The sequence below is a fragment of the Thunnus albacares genome, chromosome 22, assembly GCF_914725855.1.
Source record: "Thunnus albacares chromosome 22, fThuAlb1.1, whole genome shotgun sequence".
Lineage (NCBI taxonomy): Eukaryota > Metazoa > Chordata > Actinopteri > Scombriformes > Scombridae > Thunnus > Thunnus albacares.
In genome coordinates this window covers 6,916,095-6,938,402 of record NC_058127.1, presented here as the reverse complement: position 1 = coordinate 6,938,402, position 22,308 = coordinate 6,916,095, and the positions used below count along the sequence as shown (strand labels likewise).

The following is a 22,308-nucleotide window of genomic DNA, read 5'->3' as shown; positions in this document are numbered from 1 at the left end:
ATTTTACAGAGCCAAAGCTGCAGCCAAGGTTTCTTTTTTTTTTCTTCTTTGATCCGGATCTTGTCAGAATTTTGCAACCAGGTTCTACAGAAACCCCTTTTTTTCTCCAGATGTCGATTTTAAATCAGAAACCAAGGCAACTTAACCCCCCCCCCCCCCGTTCCCCACCCTCCCCGAGGACTTTAAATTTGTTTTGAAGTCAGGAAGCCTGACAGGTTCAATTCCAGCTTCGCTTTGATGCTCTACTTTTTTCCACTGCAACATCATTACTTTGGCATTAGACACCCAACATCAGCCCTTTAAGTCAAACATTTTTCCTCCTCACTGCAATTATCATATGCATGCCTGTGCAGAGGGAACACATCTTCTTTTGTCTCAGTTTACTGTGGTGGTCTGAAAAACGGCCCCTGCAGGGTGGATGTGGGTGCATGTGAGTGGCTTTTCTAATTACCGTTAATATTCTTCAATGGGAACACCTATTAATTACATATTTGAGGCAAAGTTAGTGTCGTTATTGTGGGTAGTGAAGGTGCAGAAGCAGCCTGACATATCTAGCAGGCAGACCAAAGCCAAACAAATGTGTGCACAGCTCTAATATCCTGTTTAACTTTACCTTTAGCATGGCAGCGTTAGCTTTAACTTGGTTTATTTGAAGGGGAAAAGCTCTCTTGCTCTGTTCCTGCAGACACGAAGCAATTGAAACTGTCATGTCTAAAAAAGTGATTTGTTCCAAGGTGATAAAGATGCTAACATCACAGGAAATAGGGTTATTGTTAGCTAGCTAGGTAGCATTTTGGTTGGACGATTGAATCACTTTTTCTTACTAGAGTGCAGTGCAGTTGTGACTGAAACACACACAAAAAACATACTGATACACAAAATAATGTCAGAAAATAGCACAAAATCACAATTTTTCCACAAACACAGCTTCTTAAAGCCCAAAGTGACATCTTCAAATTGCTTTTTTTGTCCAAAAACACACAAAAAACCTCAACAATATTCAGTTTACTATCACAAATCCTCACAATTAAAATGCTGGAAACAGGGAATGTTTGGCCTTTTTTGCAGCAATTGATCAGTCAATTATCAAAATATTTGCAGATGATCTTTATTTTGACTCATCAAGTGATTGTTTCAGCCCTAAAATTTATAGAATATTGTCTTGTGATGTTTTATCCTTGGAAAATAAAGTAATTTGGCCATGTTTGTGGAAAAAGTGCAGTCAACTTTTGGTATTAATCCAAGTGAACTACATGTATTTTTTCAGGTGTTTTAAAAGTTTTTAATTTTCCCCCAAAAGCTCCTAGCGCTGCCTCCTGCCCAGTCATTGTATCCATGGTAACCGTATCTTTGTTGAGGTGAACCCCTGGCCGCAACCCACTAATGCCCCACTGTGATAGGAACACTATCATTGGCACATCAGATGTGTCAGTTACTGTGTGCTATTACCGCCTCACTGTGTCTCTGCCTGTCCCTGTAATTAGGGATACCTCCGCTGTTTTTTTCCACCTCTTTGTCTCACACTCATCCTTCACTCCCTCTTCTGTGCCAGCCAGGTAATCCAGGCAGGCAGGTAACTACCTCATCCCCCTCTCCTTCCCCCCCCCCCCACCCACCCACCCTCCTCCGCTCTTTGAGCTTCTTATGAATGACATAACTTTGGTACATCGGGTACCTTCTTTATTGGATTCTTTCCCTGTGATGCCAGCTTGTCTGTGTTTGTCTGGCCTCCCTTTTGTCATAACTTCACTGAACCGGCTGCCAAAGTTAATGATGACACTGCTCTGAGGGAAACACAGCCGCTGGCTATGGAAGTGCCACAGTATATTGCTGTATGAGCAGACACATCTACGAATGCAATAACTTTAGTTTTAACGCCTTAAAACGTATTTTGTTCTTGCAGAACACTGTTGTGTAAACACCAGATTTTATGTTGCTTTATGCTTTTTTTTTACTGTTTGCATTCTATGATTATTTGACTGTTTAACCTTATTCTAAGAAATGTTTTTCTTGATTTCTCTCTCTGAATTTTGATGTTTTTGACTATTTTTATTCTATTCTATTTATTTCCCTTATGACTACAGTATTTTTTCACTTCATTTTACCGTCTACTAAGCGGTATAATCAAGTAGTAGAATGAGAGACTCACTTTTTAAGCAAAAATGCCAAACAGGTAGCTGGTTTCAGCTTCTCAAATTTGATGATTTGAAGCTTTTCTTTGTCAAACTGAGTATCTTTGGACAAAACAGGACATTGGAAGACGCCGCCATGAGCTCTAAGATACATTATAACAGACATTTTTTCAGTATTTTGCAGCATTTTCTAGACAGAACGATGAATCGATTATGAAAATAATTGATAATTGAAGCCCTAAGTAGAACAGAATACAATAGAGAGGAGGTAAAGCAACTGATGATATTAATTGATCACATTAACCAAGATACACAGACATTTGTCCACAAAAACAAGACTTTAACTCTCATTTTCTTTCACGGTGGTCAACCTAAAGACGAGGCTGTCTTTCTTTGCTCAGTACCCACCGAGTAACCTTTGTCAATCAGTGTTGTCCTGCCATAAATCAGAAAGACTCCCCCAATTTGTCTCCTAGGCCTATCCAGAGGGGAAGATACCACATCAGTCAGGTGTAATTTACTGTTCTTTGTAGCTGAGTGTAAAACTATCACCCACGCCCTGCGGTTGAACCCCCACCGGCACCATTCATCATCCCTGACTGGACTGACGAACAGCAGTCAGTCTTTGTGTTTTAATTAAAACTATTTTGTATGAATTCCTCTGCAAAGCACCTGCTAGATTCTTATCGATTTACGGCTTTATCAGTAAAAGCCTCGAATCAGTCTCGCCTTGCACAGGCGTGAAAATCTCAAAACTTCATCAGCGAACGGCTGCATCCCTCTCGAGACCGTTCAGGTATTTCAAACAGGCCTCATGAGTGGAATTCCCTTAGCGATACAGCGAGTCTTGTTTATGAGGGAGTAGTGGTTGCCTTTTAAAAGCCTTGGAGGAGGGAGGTGGTGAGGGTGGGGGGGGATATTTTCAGGGACTGGGTCACTCCGTCCTCTGGCACGCGCCCATAAAACAGCCTCAGCTCACTGCCTTGACCTGCTGCTGGCGGGACTCCATCCTCACTCGCAAACCCTTGGCCCAGTTTCTCATACGCTATCTCAAGCTCATACCTGGCTGACTAAGTGTAAGCAAGTGTAAGCCAACTTTTTTGGCAGGTGTAACGCTGACGTCACACGTAACAAAGAGCTCTTGTTATCAGTTTCTGCGTCCAATTGATCAACCCACTTCAAAGAGCTTTTGTGAAGGAACTCAACTTATAAAGTGCTGGAATTCATGTAGAAATGATTGAAAACCACATTTTACCATATTTGAATTCATCAGATGTGTCTCTATATGTGAATTTATCATATGTAAATGTGTTTCACTCGCTATATTACATGTGAAATTATCTTTTTCACATTTTACTTGAGAAATATTTTTTCTGTGAATAAAAAAAAAATGAATAAAACACACGTGAAACGTATTTCCTGTGATAAATTCACATGTGCTGACTTGTGAAATCAAAATATATTTGACAGAATGTAACAATAAAGATAAAAAAACGGACAGAATGTAGATAAGAAAAACATCTATTTAACCAGTTAACAAAGGTTAGTCAGCATAGTGTTCACTGTAGCACCCCTGACTGAAGTGCCTCGCAGCTTAGCGCTACCTGGCACCGTTCCCTTCAACTTCACCCTGAGCCTCGTGCTCTTAGCTTTAACTCCATTCATTACGCAGGGAAGGGCCTCAGCTAGTCCTCTGGCTCTGTTCCCTGTTGCCCACCAAGGCCCCAAATGGCCACTAATGAGGGGGGACAGATGATCAATTGTGCCAAAAACATGACCGCTTCCGGGGGTGGGGGTGAGGGGGTGAGGGGGGGGGGATTTTAATCTTGCATTTGATCTTATCATCAATTGCACAAGACTTTAGATATCTTGGTGCGATATGATGTGTTTCCTTCTTTTTTTTTTTTTTTTTTTTTTTTTTTTATGCACTGTAAGGCGATAGCGTCCTATAACCGGGGTCAGTGTGTTTGTCAACAGAGTGCAGTTGCCCCACATATTTATTTAGCTGGCTCCTCTTGTTCCTAAAATAGCACACTTGCTCACTCACTAGCTGGCCAGCAAGCAGCTTCTACTGTGTGTTAGTGTGTGTGTTAGTGTGTGTGTGTGTGTGTGTGTGTGTGTGTGTGTGGGCCAAGTGGAGGGGGGGGGGGGGGGGGGGGGTGAGGGAAGGTTTCATTATTTCTGTGAATGGTGTGCAAGTGAGAGTGTGTGACAGAAAAGAATACAAACACACTACAAATTGATACGTAGAAGTACAGTTTCTGTCATGAAGTGAAGTATTACAGGTAGCGGATTCCCCTGTTTGCACTAAACTTATTGAAAAAGCAACATAGATCTGCATAAACCTTCAGATCTGTGACTGATATGTTGCTTTGTCAATAAATTGTGTGCTTAACATGACTCGTGCTTAAATCTACTAATGTAAAAGTTTCTGATTCACTGATTTACTGTTTTATTTTTCCAACAGTTACCAAGAAAGACAGTAAGGAAGAACTTGAGCAAGACAAAAAGAAGCTAACATGCACCAATCGAGACTGTCGGGCAATTTCGTAACTTTTCTGGAGCTCTCGCTCATGGCCGCATGATCTTCATCTGCAGATGGAGTCTACCCAGTTGTTATGAAACTGCAAATGCTAAACTTCCTGTTTTTTTTTTTTTCTGAGCATTTTAGCGACTACTAATTCACATCAGTTTGGTCACGACACCTGGGAAAACTGCATGAGCCGATGAAGATGGCGAGATATGATCGAAAGCTCCCGAACGGCTACTAAATAGACCTTGTGGTGAGATTAGTTTCTGACTTAAAAACCTCTGTTTTCACGTAGTTGTACAAGCTCAAATTCTTTAATACTGATGTAATTTAATACTCTATAAACGTCCAAAAGCTGCTGAAAGAGTGAATGTAATGTACTCAAGTGTGTGTGTGTGTGATAGAGAGAGAATAACCTGAATTGAAGAGGTGACAGTAAGAACAAACACTCTATAGATAAAGAGAGCACAGAGGATCAGTTGGGTAACAGAGAAGACATTTATTGCCCTTTTTAACAATATATAACTTGTCAGCTTTTTGGCGAGTCCTTACAGCAGCCCATAGGTATGTGCATGGCGCAACACTTCAGTGCTATTCCACTTTACATGATCTCGAGCTACGTGACGTGATTGACAGCATGTGATCCGACTGACATCTCACTTATCTGAATTCCTACTTTAAATGTTGATGTTTCATTGACATTTACTGACATTCAGCGCGGCGAGCTTTATGAATCGACAGTGTGCAGAACATGTAATGTAACAACACTTTGCATACCGCCGGTGATATATCTCCAATTATCTCACCAAACAGAGCCCGTCGCAAATCTTTTTAACCTTATTAGCTGTTTGACATTGCTCAAAGATTCATGGCTCGGGGGGGGGGGGCCCTTCGTTTGAACGTAAAGGTCTTGGATGCTCTTACACGGAGGTACACACGCACTCGATAACCCTGAGCCATAACCGCGGATTGCAAACCTGCAGGCCCAAACACACTGAGGGAGATGATGTCGTTTGTTCTTTCTGCAGGGTAGTAGATTAACTGATACACAGCAGCTTGAGTGGCAGAAGTGTTTTAGTAATTGCAGGGGCATGCAAGAGCATGATTCACGGGGGTTCGCTGTGCACAAAACGGTCTATTGATTTGCTTACACGTGACTCCGCAAAGGCCAGAAAAGTTTTTTTTTTATTAAGATTGCAAAAGTTTATAAGAACTTCTCTACTTTTGTAAACTCAAGGTGAACTGGAGGTTTGCACATCCTCCCTTTTTTTTTAAAAGCCCAATTCTTTACCTTCATATTTGTCTTGGGCATGACTGAAACTCTTTAAACGGTGACGTCAATAAGGGGGGTGATGACCTCTACATACATTCATCCTTTCAGACCATGCATGAGCAGGTATTTGTGCTGTTTTGTACACAGTATAAGCTTATTAAGTGTATATGTCAAAACAATATTCACTCTCTCTTTTTGTAAGAGGGAAAATTTCTTGTGCGGACAAGTTGACCTTCCAACAGTGCCTCAAAACTTTCTTCAGTTTAGATAGAAATGAGGTCCACCGAATCGAGACTTGTTCTGTTTTACTCCTTCCAGGTACGACATATTTCTAAAAAAAATATTAGGTCACTCTTCAGGACTTGTAATGAGAAGCTGTGGTTTCGTAACACTTAACATTTCAGCACCTCGAGGTCCTTTCCTAGAGCGCCACATTTAACCCCGATTTGTACGGTTGCGACCTGCAGGCGAGTGTTGCACCTTTTCCTTCAGGAATGTTCAGGCATTCCCGATCCCACCGGCATTCCACATGACATTTAGGATCTTGGAATCCGTGACAGACAGAGAGGGGGACAGGTCTGGGCTTAGGACCCATCAGCATGTGAGGGCTAATAGCTAATGAACCGTTGCCAGGGGCGACATGAACATTCCTTGTCATCGCCATAGCTACTACCCCCACTCCCTCCCTCCCTCCCTCTCTCTCTCTCTCCCTCTCCACCTCCTCCTACTCCTGCTGCCCTCCAGCTCCTTGAAGAGGTCGCACACCTGTCTGCACCTCTTCTTTCCTTTCCTTTTCCTTCGCTTTCCCTTCTTCTTTTTCACTCTCTTCCTCTTCCATCTCACCTTCCCTACCTCTCTCTGATTCTCATTTGCACACTTTGACTCCTTTGTTGTTCTTGGTGATAAAGTATTTCTAAGTAAAGATAAAGCTAAAGATATGTTTGATGATTAGATGTGACTTTGTTATGAACTTTTATTCACTAAGAATTTCAAGTATACAACACAGTTAAAGCTTGTAATGTACATACATGCTCAAGACTGACTGATACATCGATCAGGCAATACATTAGCTGGTATTAGCTTATTGCAGATATATTGGTGTCAGCATATATGTTGGCTTATAAGTAACAAGAAGTTGCAGTACAGAAATATTCTCAAATATCAATATCAGAATCAGCCTCAAATACCTAGTATCCATCCGGCTGTAATGCAAACATACAGATACCAATGCATGCATGCATATACATGAACACACACAGAAGGAACAACATGTATAGACTACAGTGCAGTCAGTTGGTTTAAATGTTTTCACACATGCATCTGCAGATTTAGGCTTATATTCAACATAAATCACAAAGATCTTGGAGACAGTCCAGCTGTGTTTTTGATGATACTAGATATACATTAACCTGGATAACAGAGACCAGTGTCCAAAGTTAATCAATTGCCTTTTTGTGTCACATGTATATTCGTTTCAGTACATTTCATTAAGTTAATACAAGTGACAGTTTAGCGGGGAGCTGAACAGATGGTTGCCCATCTCACAGGTGAATTCTCCCCTCCAGCGTAGTTGGAAAAAAAAAAAAAAAGCCATATTTTTAAAGGTCTACAATACCCATAAATCCTTCTGTGTGGGAACCTAAATCCTGGGTCACTGATAAAAGCTGTGAGGGTTCAGAGTGGGAGCCGGAGGTCAGAGGAAGGCAATATGGTTCCTAACTAACAACTGCGAGGGGTCACTGTTATAAAAGCAGGACTTCAATTACGTAACGTTACATGTTACCTTCAGGAATTTCTCAGCGAGACAAGAGAGGCAAGAGCATACATGCATTTTAGGATTTGCACGCTACTAGAAGTATGTCATAAAGGTAAAACAGCCTGTTATGACCCTTTTTGACCTCATAGCGGAGGTCATAGCTTTATCTCTTTACTGACTTGGAAGTGTTTTCTTTGAGTTGTAGTTGATAAGAGGAGAGATGACAGGTGCTGCAGTCACCTCTGGTTTTATTACAGTGCTATAGGAAGTGACCATGGATTCATCAGTTCACTGGACGGATGAGAAATGCAGTAAATCTTGTAGTATGATCCAAAAAAATACGGATTTCGGCCATTTATTAAAAGACGGATTCCACAAGAAGTTGTCCCAGAGTTGAAAAATGACACCAACCTTTAGACAGTTATTGAAAGTGACAGTTCCTGGCTGTTCGAGAGGCTATTATTTTGTGAACAAAAGGCCTAAATTACCCAGCATTCTTTCAAAAGCACCGTCATTTGTTTTAGCACTGTGTCAGTTTGGGGTTTTTTTTTTTTTGGTTGAAGTTAAACGCATGAGAGGAAGAATTCTTGTCCAGACTTGATCTCCAGCCAAGTGACTAAGAAAGCGAAAATAGATGTAAAGGTTAAACTAAGACGAGGTAATGACCGTCTCAAATGGTTAAAATGACCGTGTACGACCTCGAGACAGAGAGGTAAACGTGAGGCCGAGACGTGTTGCTACTTACAGACACCTGGAGGGATGTCTGACCTGTCTTTTGACCATGGACTGACCTTTAGCTGGGGGTCTTGAGATAGCGTCAGCTGAAGTGTACGATAATGAGGTTTTTTTTTTAACTTATTTAAGGCTGTAAGAGAAAAACGCTCAAGACTAAAGTCACAAGAGAATTATTGTAGTCAAATGATCTTGCAGGCTCTGGCCTTGGTTGCTCTTTCATGTATTTTGGCCCATTCATACCTGTGTTCTTTTTTACTCATCTAGACGTTTACAAAATGCTGCTTTGAGGTAAATTCTGTGCGACCTTGATGTTTGTCAGTGGAGGTCATTTAGTGTCCGTCCATCTCAGGGTGCATTGGGATAACGGCCTCCGAAAAAACAGACACATAAAAGATGTTTCTTGGCAAAGATTGATTGGACAAAACAAGGTTTGAACAAGTTAGAAAGAGGAAGTCAGTGAGAGCAAAATATTACAATATAATAGCAGAAACATGCCCCAGATGCTGTTTTTCAACCCCTCATTCTTTCACCACCATAACCTTTTCTATAGAAGTAACACAAAAAGAATAGAAAACGAGGAGTGGGCCTCTTCCCCATAACTCAACCGCTGTTTACGACCAAATTAAACCAATGCTCTGCCTTCCTTCTCCTTAACAGACTTTCCCATGACGCTCTTCCACACCATAAGGTCATTGTTTACGCCTCAACACTCACTATAACCATCCAAGATGGCCAACATTCCTGCTTCCTGTTCTTGGTGTAAATCACTGGCCTCGGTTTCAGCGTTTCACCCTTTGGTTTAGCCTTTCGGTTTCCACGCTAACGGTTGAGTTTGACTTCATCCCGAAGGTTAAAATATGGAATGTTTGAATCATAAGACTCCTGTGTTTGTTAGTGAGTGTAAATGTAAGTTTGGGAAAGTTTATGCTAATGGTCAGTTTGGAGATTAAAGGACAGAGGATGCAACGTAGGTGGTCTCGGAGAGTTAATGTTCAGCTGGTGTCGTTAAGTTCTCGCTTTACACATCAGCTAAATGAGTTTTTTCCCGTGTTTTCTGTGTTCCGTTTCCAAATTTAACGCAGCAGGTCAAACCGGAGCAGCCGTAGTTGTACATTTACTTGCCCGGTCTCTCCCCTCCTTGTACTGACCTGATGTCGGACGGTCACTGAGCATTCCTTTCCCTGCACTCATCTCAACCTCTCCACAGATAAGGTCAAAGGTCAACCAGAAGGAGAGAGGGAAAAGGGAGGGGTGGTTGAAAGGGAGTGTCCTTTATTTTCCCTGTGTGTTGTATTTGCAGGTTTCTCTGTTAGTTCTGTCTTTTTTTAAAAAAAATAATCATCTTTTTACGGAGAGCGAGGGAGGGAAAAATGAGAAAACAGAAAGAAAGAGAGAAGGAGGGAAAGATGTTTTCCTTTTTCTGAACTCCCTGGGTATGTGGGAGCACTGACATGTAAGGCTTCATGGGTAATTAACCCAGGCAGGTGGATGCATTACTGATTGGCTCATGGTCAGGATTTACACAGACGTTCAGTGTTATTAGATCACTGAGTTAAATGAGCTTTTTAACTTCAACTCGAACTTCTAAACTAAACAAAAAACCCCCCCAAAAATTAAAAAAGATATTCATGTTTTACAAAATCTAAAACATAGATCTCCTTTGTGTCATCTCTGTAAGTTTTTCATTATTTTCTGATGTTTTATAGACGAAATTGATAAACTGAGGAAATAATTGGCAGATTAATTGACTTTTTAAGGGCTGGGAGCTTAATGTAAACACTGGTTCCTCTGCTTGAAATGCAGCTAAAGTTCTCAATTCGTAGAGTCTTGAAAAAACTGCTTTTTCAGATGCGTGCCTGTGATTTTATACATTTTGATGCTCTGGCTGGGAAACCCATCCATCCATCCATCCGTCACCCAAGTAGAATAAAGTAAAGCATTAATGTGTTTGATCCTCACATTGACTCCCACCGACTGGGATCAAACAGCCTCCTATATCTCCACCTTGACCCCTGCGTCTCTTGTATGTGAAGCACTTAACCCTCCATGCAGCTTCTCAAACAGTCATCCTATGTTATTTCAATATGACTAAACCCAAAATGGCTCCCATCTGGGCGCCACACACCTCTAGATTGGTGGATTTTATCTGCTTTAATGGCCTCTTCACGGGGCTGCACTTTCCTAGCCGGCCTGAAAATATTATCTCAGCAATGCACAATATTTTTAAATGCGTAATATATCTATTCGTCATCTTTAAGTCCCTCTGTGTCTCGCTGTGATGATGGGTGAGCTGTAATGGCTTCCCAGCGGGACGCTTTAACCCCCCAGTCGATCTGTATAATTTCACTGTGGTTTGATCCAAAATGGCTCCCCCTATGGGATTCGTCACTTCCAAGAGTTTCCCCCCCCCCCCTTCTACACGCTTCACAGCTGAGCGGTGGTTTCCTGTGGTGAAGAGGGAGTCGAGGGGCTGACAGCAGGCGGCTTGTTCAGGCAGAACTCCTGCGGTGTGTGAAACCTGCGACGCCTGCCAGCTGTGTAAAGCTCGGCTAAGTCCTTGCATTTCTTTAAATAAAAAAAACAAAAAGGGAGCTCTTGTTGCACAATGCAAGACACTTCCATCATCTGCACACATCTGTCTGTTTTCACTACAGTTCCACTTGTTTCAAGAACGTTCTTAAACCAAGTGATGCCTTCTTGTTTTTAGCGGATGCAACTTTTAAAAATCAGTCTTAGAGCATTCTTGAAACGAGTTGAACCCAATCATTTATTTAGGAAACAAACCACACAGGAGATGATTTGTCATGTTTTTGGCTTTATGACCATCTATGATTCAACCTCCCACCTACAGGCGTCATTCATTGTTCCTTACCTGTTGCTCTGTTGTGCGTTGTTACCGCATATATAACCATGGCAGCACAGACTGGAAGGGCACGCTACGCTACAAACTGTTATCAATGTTTCCGCAGTCATGCTAAAGTTGTCAGCGTCTAGTGGAGTGTGTCACCCAGACCACACCGACTCAGGAAACCTGCAACATGTCAACAACCACCGCTGCCAACAATCAGCACGGTTGAAACGTTGCGCGACTAAAGACTAAAGGAAAATGACTCCCAGAATCGTGATAATAGTTTATTTTTAGGGAAAAACCTGCGGCACGCGGTGCACAAACTGAAATATACCCACCATACTCCACTCCTCTCTATCTCTGATATTTACAATACATCCTCCCTTCCCTTTAAACAGTCCGTTCACATACAAACCATTAAGCTTAGACTGTAAGTCTTCCAGTATACACACTGTCACATCCTACATCTGTGATTTTAAGAAACTCCTTAGTTGGAGTAAACTCTACAGCCCTGTGTACCTGCATGTGTTTATTAAACACCACCACCAAGTTAGTCATACTTTAAGACGCCTTTTTAGAGCTGTCAAGGTATAAGAAAGTTTGATTCTCCTCCAGAGTGTCCTTTAGCAAAGGCAAGGTTGGGAAGAGAGATGAAACTCCCCGAGGGATGAACATATAGGAGTGAAAACTGCAGGAGAAAAAAAGCTTTTAGAGAGGAGTTTAAATCTTGTGGTTGTCCAAATTTCGTCCGTGTATTTTAAGAACGAAGGGTTGAAGTATCCAAAAACAAAACTTGACCTTTTATGCTTTAATTTGTTACTTAAGTGTTTATCAGTCATCTTATTTTCTATTATTTTTATGCTAAGTGTTCCATCAGAGATTTTGTCAAACTCTGTATCAGTGTTTATCTTAACTTTTGGATAACTTCCATATCAGTACATTTCAAATAATCTGTTTTCAACACACCTTGACATTAAATATGATGGTCTCTTCGTTTCGACAGACACCTCTTAGAGCTACTGAATCATCCTCTGTGGGCTTATGAATCATCTCTTATCTTCTGTCACATCTCATAACATCTGTCATTACTCTCTTTCGCTCACAGATATCACACCATTTATCAAATTTGACCTTTTTTCCTCTCTCTCTCTCTCTCTCTCTCTCTGACTCTTTCTCCTGCTGTGTCACATTTCTGAGTTTGTCTTTAAAACGACGTAAAAGTATTTTACATTTCCTAGATTTTTGTGCACCGATGTCTAAATAATCCCCTTTGATCATTGCCTGTAAAATCTAATGTATGTTAGTCTGTAAAAGCCATCAACAGAACTGGTTAAAATATTACTAAGGCTGGCTCCGCTCCAACCTGACTGCAACTAATAGATTAATTATTAATCTGGTAATGTTCAAACATTTAAACCAATATTAAGGTTGATCTGTCCCATAATTGTTGGAATAATTGCACAGAGTCTGTCTTCAGTTTCATATCTTCATCTCTTAGATTGTTATTCTTATCGCATCATCAAGCATCTTTTGTTTCATGAAAGCATCTTGCAGCAGCCGCTTCATGTCATAAATCACACAATGATCTGCGTCTAAGTCACTGAGACAAATGAGAAATATCTCTGTGGATTAAAGAAATGATAGCGAGGGGCGCTCCGTGTGTGTGTGTGTGTGTGTGTGTGTGTGTGTGAGAGAGAGAGAGAGAGAGAGAGAGGAAGGTTAAATGTATCTGCTCCTGTATTATCTGTCTGTCTGTCTCTCTACCTCAGCTTGTTTAATACCTGTTGCTCCTAGAACAAGGTCTGTTCCGCATACCTGCCTGATGGCTTCTTGGCACTGTATGTGTGTGTGTGTGTGTGTGTGTGTGTGTGTGTTTGAACACTGTGGGGACTAAAAATGGACTGTGTGTATCATGTGTTTCAGGGACAGGTCTGAACAAAAAGGGATTTGTTTGCTGAATAGGTATTATTAAGGACAAAAAAAAGTCATATATTTTGCAAAAACTGTTGAAATTAAAGTTCCTGCGACAAAAAAATGTTCACAAATCTTAAATAAATTTATTTCAAACGTCACTGTACCGAGTCACCAGGACGACTCAGGGGTCTTTGCTTCCTTCCTGCTAAATTCGACTTCTCTACCGAGGTGCTGTTAGCCAAACGTTGCCTGGGCTCTATGTACATGGTTGCCATGCCAACCGCTACCCATCACAAGGTGAACAAGCAGAGTTGACGTTTGAGAGATTCCCACCAGCTGTCTGCCGTGCACAAACACACACACACACACACACACACACACAGACCGAAGCATGCATACATACAAGTGAAGCACACACCTACGCGGTCTCTCTCTCTCTCTCTCTCTCTCTCTCCATTCTCCGCCAGTGTCACTCGGTCGTCCTCTTCCTTGACAAGCTGCTGCGACATTGCTGTGGCTTTTCATGTCCAGCCTTTCGCACCGCCCAGCAAACTTCCAACTTTTTCACCTCAACCAAGTGTAAAACTTCTTTTTTTTTTGTCAAATATCTGACATTTCCACTAAAGTTTTCAAGACTTTATGCACAAAAGCAGGCGGATAGAAGACTTTAGCTCTTAAATTATTAAAAAACAAACAAACTCATCCATCTCCTTCCACTCCATAGAGTACTTACTCCATGCTTTATCCCATAATAAACTGACTCAGAGTGTATACATATATGTAATTACAGACATAAACACAGACGTGTATTGGTCATGTCACCTAATTTGCTGTTAGTGGCTGATGTTGGTGGTCCAGTCTTCAGTTTAGATGCTTTATGTTGCTGTTAGGGTGGTTTCCGGGGGAAAATGATGAGAGGCGGTTAAAGATTACACAAACCAGAGAGAGTAAGACAGAGAGAGAGAGAGAGGGAGAGCTAACGGGTGGGTTTGTATATACTGTAAGCTTACCTGAGGTTTGCAGTGTTGTGAAGCTTTAGGTCTGTGGAATGCCGTTAAGTATATGGTGATGGATGGCTTTGTAAACAGAAGTATACAAATAAAGTTGGATTGAAGCTAGTCGGAAGGCGGAGGATGAACACGGCCTCTGTGAAAACGACGGAAAGTTGATTTCATACATGTAGAAAGCCTTTTTAAGGGGACATTTTTGCCGTGGCGGTTGTTTAATTTCTACATTTTGTGTTTGTTATGGCAAAAACTGACCTTCCATAAGGCTTTAAATAACAAAAATGGCACTTTTATGTAGCTATCATGTCAGGAATTTCCTCATCAGGAATGTAAATAAGAAGGCCTGCTTTTATATCTTGTGTCATATTTGTAAAATTGTGTATATATTAAAGCTAATTCTGCAACTCCAGATATTTAAAAAAATGTGTAAACAAAAGGAATAAAGTTTGTGAGATACTCCAGGAAATAAATAATTCAGTTTTTGTCAGTGCATTACAAGGAGAATTCACAAAATATACCCTCTCGGAGAACCTGACACCATCTATACGCTCTAAATCATCTTAAATACTGTTTTTTCCGTGACATAAAGCAAGCGAAGAGACGTAGGTCATCAAATAGTCAGCCAGCTCCAAATTATCACCATTGTACTGTAGCTCTGGGGGTTAATGTTATTTATTGATGCTATAAATATGCCAACCTTTAAATTCAGGGCTGCGTTGGCACTTTCGTGTTCGGTCATGCCGCGTTCCGGCGATGCATCTGAATATAAATGCACATATGATATGTTGCGAAGATAAAGCAGCCTGGTTCAGCAGCAGGGGGGGGGTTAAAGGGTTTAAGTTCTGCAGCAGCGGATACAAATAAAAAAAAGAGACAAAAAACCTTAAATTGTGTTTGTTTGCAATTAAAACCTTTGTACTGTTCGACGGCTGTGGCACGCTATTTTGCTCTTTACGCAACCCTGCGTCTCTACACAGTGACCTTATATAACACTGATTTGCTTTTGTCCAACATGTTTTGATGTAAATGTAATTTCTGTCTAGATTACTGACTGTTTATTCTCTAGAGACATGTCTTACAGGAAGTGCGACGTCTTTACTCTGCACAGAAGTCAAAGGTCAAGGTGGATGGTTGGGAGTAGAAATAAAAAATGGGAAAGACATTTGATTGGAGATTATGGGGTAAAGAAGCTAAAGTTATAGGTTTTCCAACATGATGGACCGAGAGCTTAACTAGGGACCTAGAGAGCTGGTTTCAATTGAGAACTGGTTCCAAATCGTCCAATCCATCGGGAATCGTACGCCTCATAGCTTATCAATTCCTCTTATTGATGCCCAGATGGTGCAGCCTCCAGACTGTCTACAGTGTGCTCACACACACATGCTGGAGTTATCTTCATCTGTCTTGTAATTCATCTTCAAAAAAGGCAGCGGTTTCAAGCATTTTTTGATTTAATGACTAAAACATTGTGAACTTTCCGCGCCATCACTTAGTGACTGATGTTAGCAGAAGCGGAGCAGCTAACTCCAGCAGTCACAAACGAGACCAGCTGACCAACACACACTGCAGCATTAAAACAAATTAAAATAACTCTGAGGTGAGAAAACGAAAAGAGACACAATTTATCTATTTTGCTTGTTTCCTTCTTGTAGAGGAAACCAACTAATGATATTATTGCTTCTTCAAGAGCAGCAATTCACTGCTACTAAAACTCCAATTTAACCTGAAATTGCTCCTGATTTGCATTTGTTTCTTCATCCATCAGAGTAGAACAGATAGAGGTGTAGGGATGTGTGGGGGTGGAGGAGGAGGAGGAGGAGGAGGAGGAGGTGAGTTAGAGTTGGTGTTTTCATCCCTGTTCTCGGCCCGGGGCTGAGAACTGACAGCTGTACCCTGCTCGAGATGGGAGGAATGTGAGGAGGACAAAAGAAAAGAGGGAGAGCCTTAGGAGGAGAAGGAGGGAGCGTAGAAGGAGGAGGAGGAGGAGGAGGTGTGTGGGGGGAGAGTTCAGGTGTGTTTTCATCTCCTCCTCTTTCTTTCTTTCTTTTTTCCTCCATCTCCTTCTCCCAAATTTGGTGCTCCTCATCTGTTTTCTTTTGCTATTTCCTCCTTTGATTTCACTCCCTTTCCCTCTCGTCCCTCCTTTCACTTCCTCCTCCCTGCATCCATCACAGCTTGTCATTTTCTCACCGGAGAACAAGATGTAGATTGACATGCCCTATAGACTACATTCCTCAGTTCTGCACACACACACACACACACACACACACACACACACACACACACACACACACATCCACTCCTCCATGCCCTAACCTGGCGATTGTGAGTGTACGCTCCCTCGAGCGTAGCCGTGTCTTTTTACTGTCAACAAAAGATGTTTAATGAATTTCACCCCTTCTTTTCGGGGGTAAACACACCGCTTTTACAGTGGCTTGTAACCGCAGTCAAAGGCTGCAAACGACCCGAGACAGGAATTCCTCAGGAGGAGGAGGAGGGAGGTGGAGGGTAAGAATTTAGGTGAAGAGTAGAAGTAAATGAAGAGAAAGGATGAAAATGAAAGGATGATGAAGAGGAACTGGACGGTGTGGAGGAGAAGGCGAGGCGTTAAAGAGTGAGGCGGGGTGGAGGATGAGAAGAAGAAGCAATGAGGGAAAGGAGGAGGAATGATGAAGAAATGGAGGGAAAGGAAGAGGAAGAGATAATGGAAGTGGAGTTGGAAAGAAGGAAAGCAGAGGAAGGAAGCAAATAATGAAGAGGAAGAGTTAATATCAAGACATGGAGGGAAAGAGATAAACAAGTTCCTGTTGAGGAAGAGTATGAATAAAGAGAAGGGAGAGGAAGGATGAAAGCAATTAGAAAGTGACTCCCTGAGCTCCGGTGACTTCATTCACAGGCTTTTTATAGACTCAGTGATCTATAATGAAAATAAGAATTTGTTATCATGCCTAAAATAGCACACACACACACACACACACACACACACACACACACACACTCAGCCTCAACAGTGAAGAAGCAAGGAGAGGAGTGTGCTACTTTGACCTCTGACCTCCTCCCCTCCAGATCTGATTTTAGTCCTTGGACACTTTTTTTTTTTTTTTTTACAGACACTCCCATGAAAACCTCCGCCCACGTATATCCGGCTAATGTTTCGCTTCTCTTCTCTCTGGTTTAAGTAAGAACAAAAAAAAAAAAACGAGAGAATCGTTCTGTCTTCCTGGCTCCGACTCAGACTCATTAAAACTTATTTTTGATAATCTTGTCATGCAGGAGCCTCATGACTCTACTTCGGGTGCCAAGTTTTCTTTTTCATCTATCATTCAGCGGAGGAGTGGAGATAAAACAATACGGATGTTCGTTTTCAAGGTGTTTTTTCGAGGTTCGACGAGATCGTTTCTATTTCCTGTTAGGGATTTGCTGCACCTTCTCGAAACAGAAAAACACAAGATAAACATGTTCCTTAAGTTTATATTTTAGTCCCGACGGCCCCTCCTCCGGTGTGCGTCCGTCTCCGGATGACTCAGACAGAATCCGACACTCCTCCTCCTCCTCTCTCTCAGGAGCCGGCCGTCACCCACGTCTCGGTTATTTTAAACCGAGAGAGAGAAGGTATTAGAGCGAGTGGGGTCGTCACCGTCGTTAAAATAGCGCTTCCTCTAGTGTGTGTGTGTGTGTGTGCAAGTGTGTGTATGTTTATCGGATTTATGTAATCTGCACCCCTGCTCCTATCAGCGCCTGTCACTTCATGCCCTGCGTGTTATGATAGCAGGGTGGTGTTTTGACCACGTGACGAGGGGTCCCAGTCTAGTCCCAGTTTACGTACTGGGAGCGCTATCAGGCTAAAATGGTCTTGTTTCTTCTTATCCAGCTAATTTGTGTTCTTTGAGTGCAGTTATAGAGTCAGTTTGACACGAGTAGAGTCAAAACCAACGTTTTTACTGAAGCTGCACTGTTGTCGACTTAAATCTTAGAAACAATCATAAACATATACAATAAAAACCATTAAAAATCTAGTATGAATCAGATTTAATCTTAATTTCAGTCACTTCATGTACATTTAGAGCATTTCTGCCTTTGATTTGAGGACAACTGCTCCTGATAAATTACACAAACACCCTTTAGTAAGATGAGGAATCTGTACCAGCTACAGTAAAGAGACATTTCTTGGTCTATTTTGGTGTCTTAATATGTGTAAAAGTAGAAAAATATCTCCATGTACCATATTTAACATATATTTTTCTTGTGTTCTTTTAATATAACAGCAACCTTCTTGGCTTTACTGTTTATATGGACCCAGTGAACCATGTATCTCTGGTTTTATCAGGCCGGTAGTTCCCAGTATAGGGGCAGAACCCGCCGATTGGTTGGTTGAGATTAATCTAATGGGTGTAAACAAGATGTTTATCAGGAATCAAAGGTTTAAGATAATAACAAAAATTCTGTTTCAGATCATGTTTATTATTTAGGCGTGTGTCTAATCTTTTCCTTTTTTGCTTTTTTTTTTTTCTTGTGAAATCGTACAAAGTTTCACGTTTTAAGGCGTCTCAGAAATGCAACAATCTGAAATGACGATCTTCCTCCCAGTTAAGAGGCGCATGTAGAGTAACTAAAGCCATTACGGGCAATGTTGCAAATTAGTGAGCAGCTCTCTTTTATTGAAATGTTGCGTTTACAGGCATTAGACAGACATCTCAGACATTAATGTGACGAGGAACCTTTTGATTTTTCAGGTATTTTTTTCACTGGATCAGCCAAAAAAAAAAACCCCAGACAAACCCAAATGTTTTTTTTCTTCTTCTACTCTCTCAACTTTGTACTACATATGCCATGATAGATATTATTCATTATATCTCACCTGGAGGCGCCTTCTATCTGTGATGAGTGTTTAAAAGGCATTCACAATTGAACAGAAGCACAGAGATAAAGACGGACAGCTGAATAGCATTCATTACCTGAACTCCTCAGGGGGGAATCCATAGAAATATAAAGAATGAGTCGCTAAAGGGCCAGTAATTACACTGAATTAGATGCACACACGCACCGAGCAATTGTATACATCAGACCCATAAGTGAGTGTATAGACCGAGGGGATAATGTGATAACTGCCTGCGCAGCATGCCTGTACAGTGTCCAGCATAGTTCACACACATACTTACACACACACACACACACACACACACACATCAGTGCAAGTAAAACACTTATCACTCCCCTTGTTTGGATCGACTCCTGTCTGTTTCATCACCGTTACGCTAATAAGCTTCATCGGATTTTGGCACATCTTTGAAGTTGGAGGGAGATTAAAAGAAAGTGAAGAAAACACAACCAAGTTTTAAAATGTTTTAGTGTGTGGCTGTTGAAAGCTGAAACTGGAAAAAATAGCCAGATAACATAAAAAAAACTGGACTGGCACCATCTTTTCTCCTCATTAAGGCCTTTTTATGGAAGCAACACACATTTTCATCACAAAAGTTCAATGAAAATTAATAATTTGGTCATTTTTTTCGCCATAAATTCAAAGTATTTACAAGGTTTAGTAGGTTGAAAATGCAAAATTATGGATGCAGCTTTTCAACAGTGACTGAAACTATGTATCTTATTCATTTGGGATCCATCTAATTGCTGCAAACAGAGCCAGTGTGATGCTGCATTTGTTTTATTTGGATACAGGCTAAATAATGGACAAAATGGATACAAATAGAAGATGCAGCAGATGAACAGATTTAGCAAAGGAAACACTTTGTCAATAATTGTTTCATATTACATTCTGGGAGTTCCCGGGGGAATACCGACCTTCAACAAATAGGACTTTAGTGAGTCAGAGACCAAATAGATGCGATAAGACGGGAGGGGAGTCGAACAAAAACAAGACCAAAAAAAATGGCCAACAAACAACAACGCCTCACGTAATCTCATGTCGGTCCGACCTCAGCGCTGACTAAAGGCGTACAGGTGGTAACACATACGTGAAGATTGATGACACGCTCTATTTGTCTTTCACAGGTGGAAAACAGAGCAGATGGTTCAGGAGTTATTTGGAGAGTTTTTTTTTTGTGTGTTTCAGTTATGTAGAAAAGGGGGTGGAGTGGTTGTTTATGGATGGATGGAGGTCCTTCAAACCAGCGGAAAATGAGCCCTCGGGATACCTGCTTGTATCAGTTAGGAATCCTGTTGGTTTTCCAAAACCTCAAAACACTCCTGGGGAATTTTCCTCTTTGTCCTGGAACATAAAAAAACCCATTTTGGGTGAGATATTAATAGCTTTTTATAGCTTTTTTGTAAGAAGGCTGCTCTATTCTTGAAATATCTTTACTTTAATGCCATATGTTACCACACAGGTGATAGATGCTTCCTAAATTACCTCAACAGCTGAAACTAGAAGGAGTTTCTGTGCTTCTTATTGGGAAGCTGTCTGGAAAAGTTCATGTGATTTGGCTGAAGTTTGGTGGACGGATACGACTCACGCTGTAAAGTTTAATCGACCGGATACAACTCGGAAATATCGTGTTATATTGGACATTTGTTGTAGCTGTGTGTATTTTTATGTCCTCCATCCTGTAATGTCAAATAAAAACAACAAAAATTACATCTGGGACTTGCAATTTGGCAGCTAAACGGTGTTACTGTATGAAACCGTTGCCGTCGTGCATCCTCTTGTCACCCACATGTAGTGAAGGAAGTTTGGCCTTAAACTCAGTATTCGGTTTCTCGCCCCCTCTCTTTTTTTCTTCTTCTCCCCTTGTTACACTTGACATGCAACCACAGGAGAGCGGAGTGGACGGTGCGTGCTTGTCATGTACATGTGTTTGCATGTGTCCGCGCTGCCGTGGACAGCGGTGTTTGTGTCTCGGCTCGTCTCCCTCAGGAAAAAGCTCGGCCAGCTGTAGAGATTACGTTACAGTGTGTGTGTGTTTGGGAAAAGCACCAGAGGGTTTCTGCAGTTCACATGCCTGACAAAAAAAAAAGAAAGAAAGGAAGAAAGAAACAGTGTCGCTTACACTCGCTGTATTGTCTTCTTCTCTGTGTGGTAAACTGAAAGACAGGATGGAGATTTAATGCTATATATTTAATGTATTTTGTTCTATTGTGTGGATTCTCTGCTTTGTTATACTGTAAAAAACTGAGTAATTTAAAGAAAATGCATCTTGCTCCACTTTTATTTTGAAAATTCTTGAAAAAACTTGAATCATGTGAGAAATAGAAGAACTGTCACCACTACTGACATATTCTGTTTCACTTTTTTTTAAGCTTTTAAGGCTTCATAATGGATTTTTCTTACAGTGTAGCTCTTGTATGATGGCTTAAAGCCAGATAATATGTGACACACAAGAGTCGCTGCTCTCAGATCAGTTATCATGTTCGCTCATACCACCTGAAAAGAAAAAGCACCGCTGATCCTTAATCCAGCTCGGAGGAATGCTCCTGTGTCAGATGATAATCTATACGACGTGCTGATCCCCCCATTCAGAGCTGCCACTTGTCAGTCACTGTTTGTTTTAAAACACCCGCAATCATCCCTCCCCTCCCTTTGGGGCGCAATCGACCCCCTTCCCGAGTAAGGGGTTTGAAAGATTGCGATTGACGGGTTGAACTTACCGACCTGTGTTTGTTTGTGAGCCTCTGCTGGACGAAAACGACGTGCGGCTGAGTGACGGGATGAGCTGATTCGGAGCGGAGGAGAGGAGACGGAGGCGGCGCGGTGGGGGGGGGGGGGGAGAGCTGTACTTTTAAAAAAAAACAAGCAGCTGCCGTGACGATGGAGGCTGGTAAACAAATGTCCCTCAAATCCATCCATCCATCCATCCATCCGTCTTCCGTCCATTTGCCTCCATTCCTCTGTCACCGTCTCGCTCCTCGCTCTACCCCAACATCTCCCATGCTACAAGCTAACATGGATCAGATCTAAAACAGCTAATAAACTAGTCTATTAGATATTAATATACAACGATTTTGTATGTATTCATCATTTTTTTAAGCAAAAATCACAGAAAACAACTGTTGGTTCTGACTTTTTTAGTCATTTATAACAATAAACTGAATATTTGGGGGTTTTGGAGTGTTTGTCGGACAACAATCGCAATCTGAAGACATTAACTTTCACTATTTCCTG

General features: G+C 41.4%; 1 protein-coding gene across 5 annotated transcripts in view; it reads left to right on the top strand.

The window, feature by feature from the left end:
* Positions 1–22,308, top strand: part of col4a6 (collagen, type IV, alpha 6) — a 133,837-nt gene that overhangs the window by 8,816 nt on the left and 102,713 nt on the right. The gene's annotated exons all lie outside the window — the stretch shown is intronic.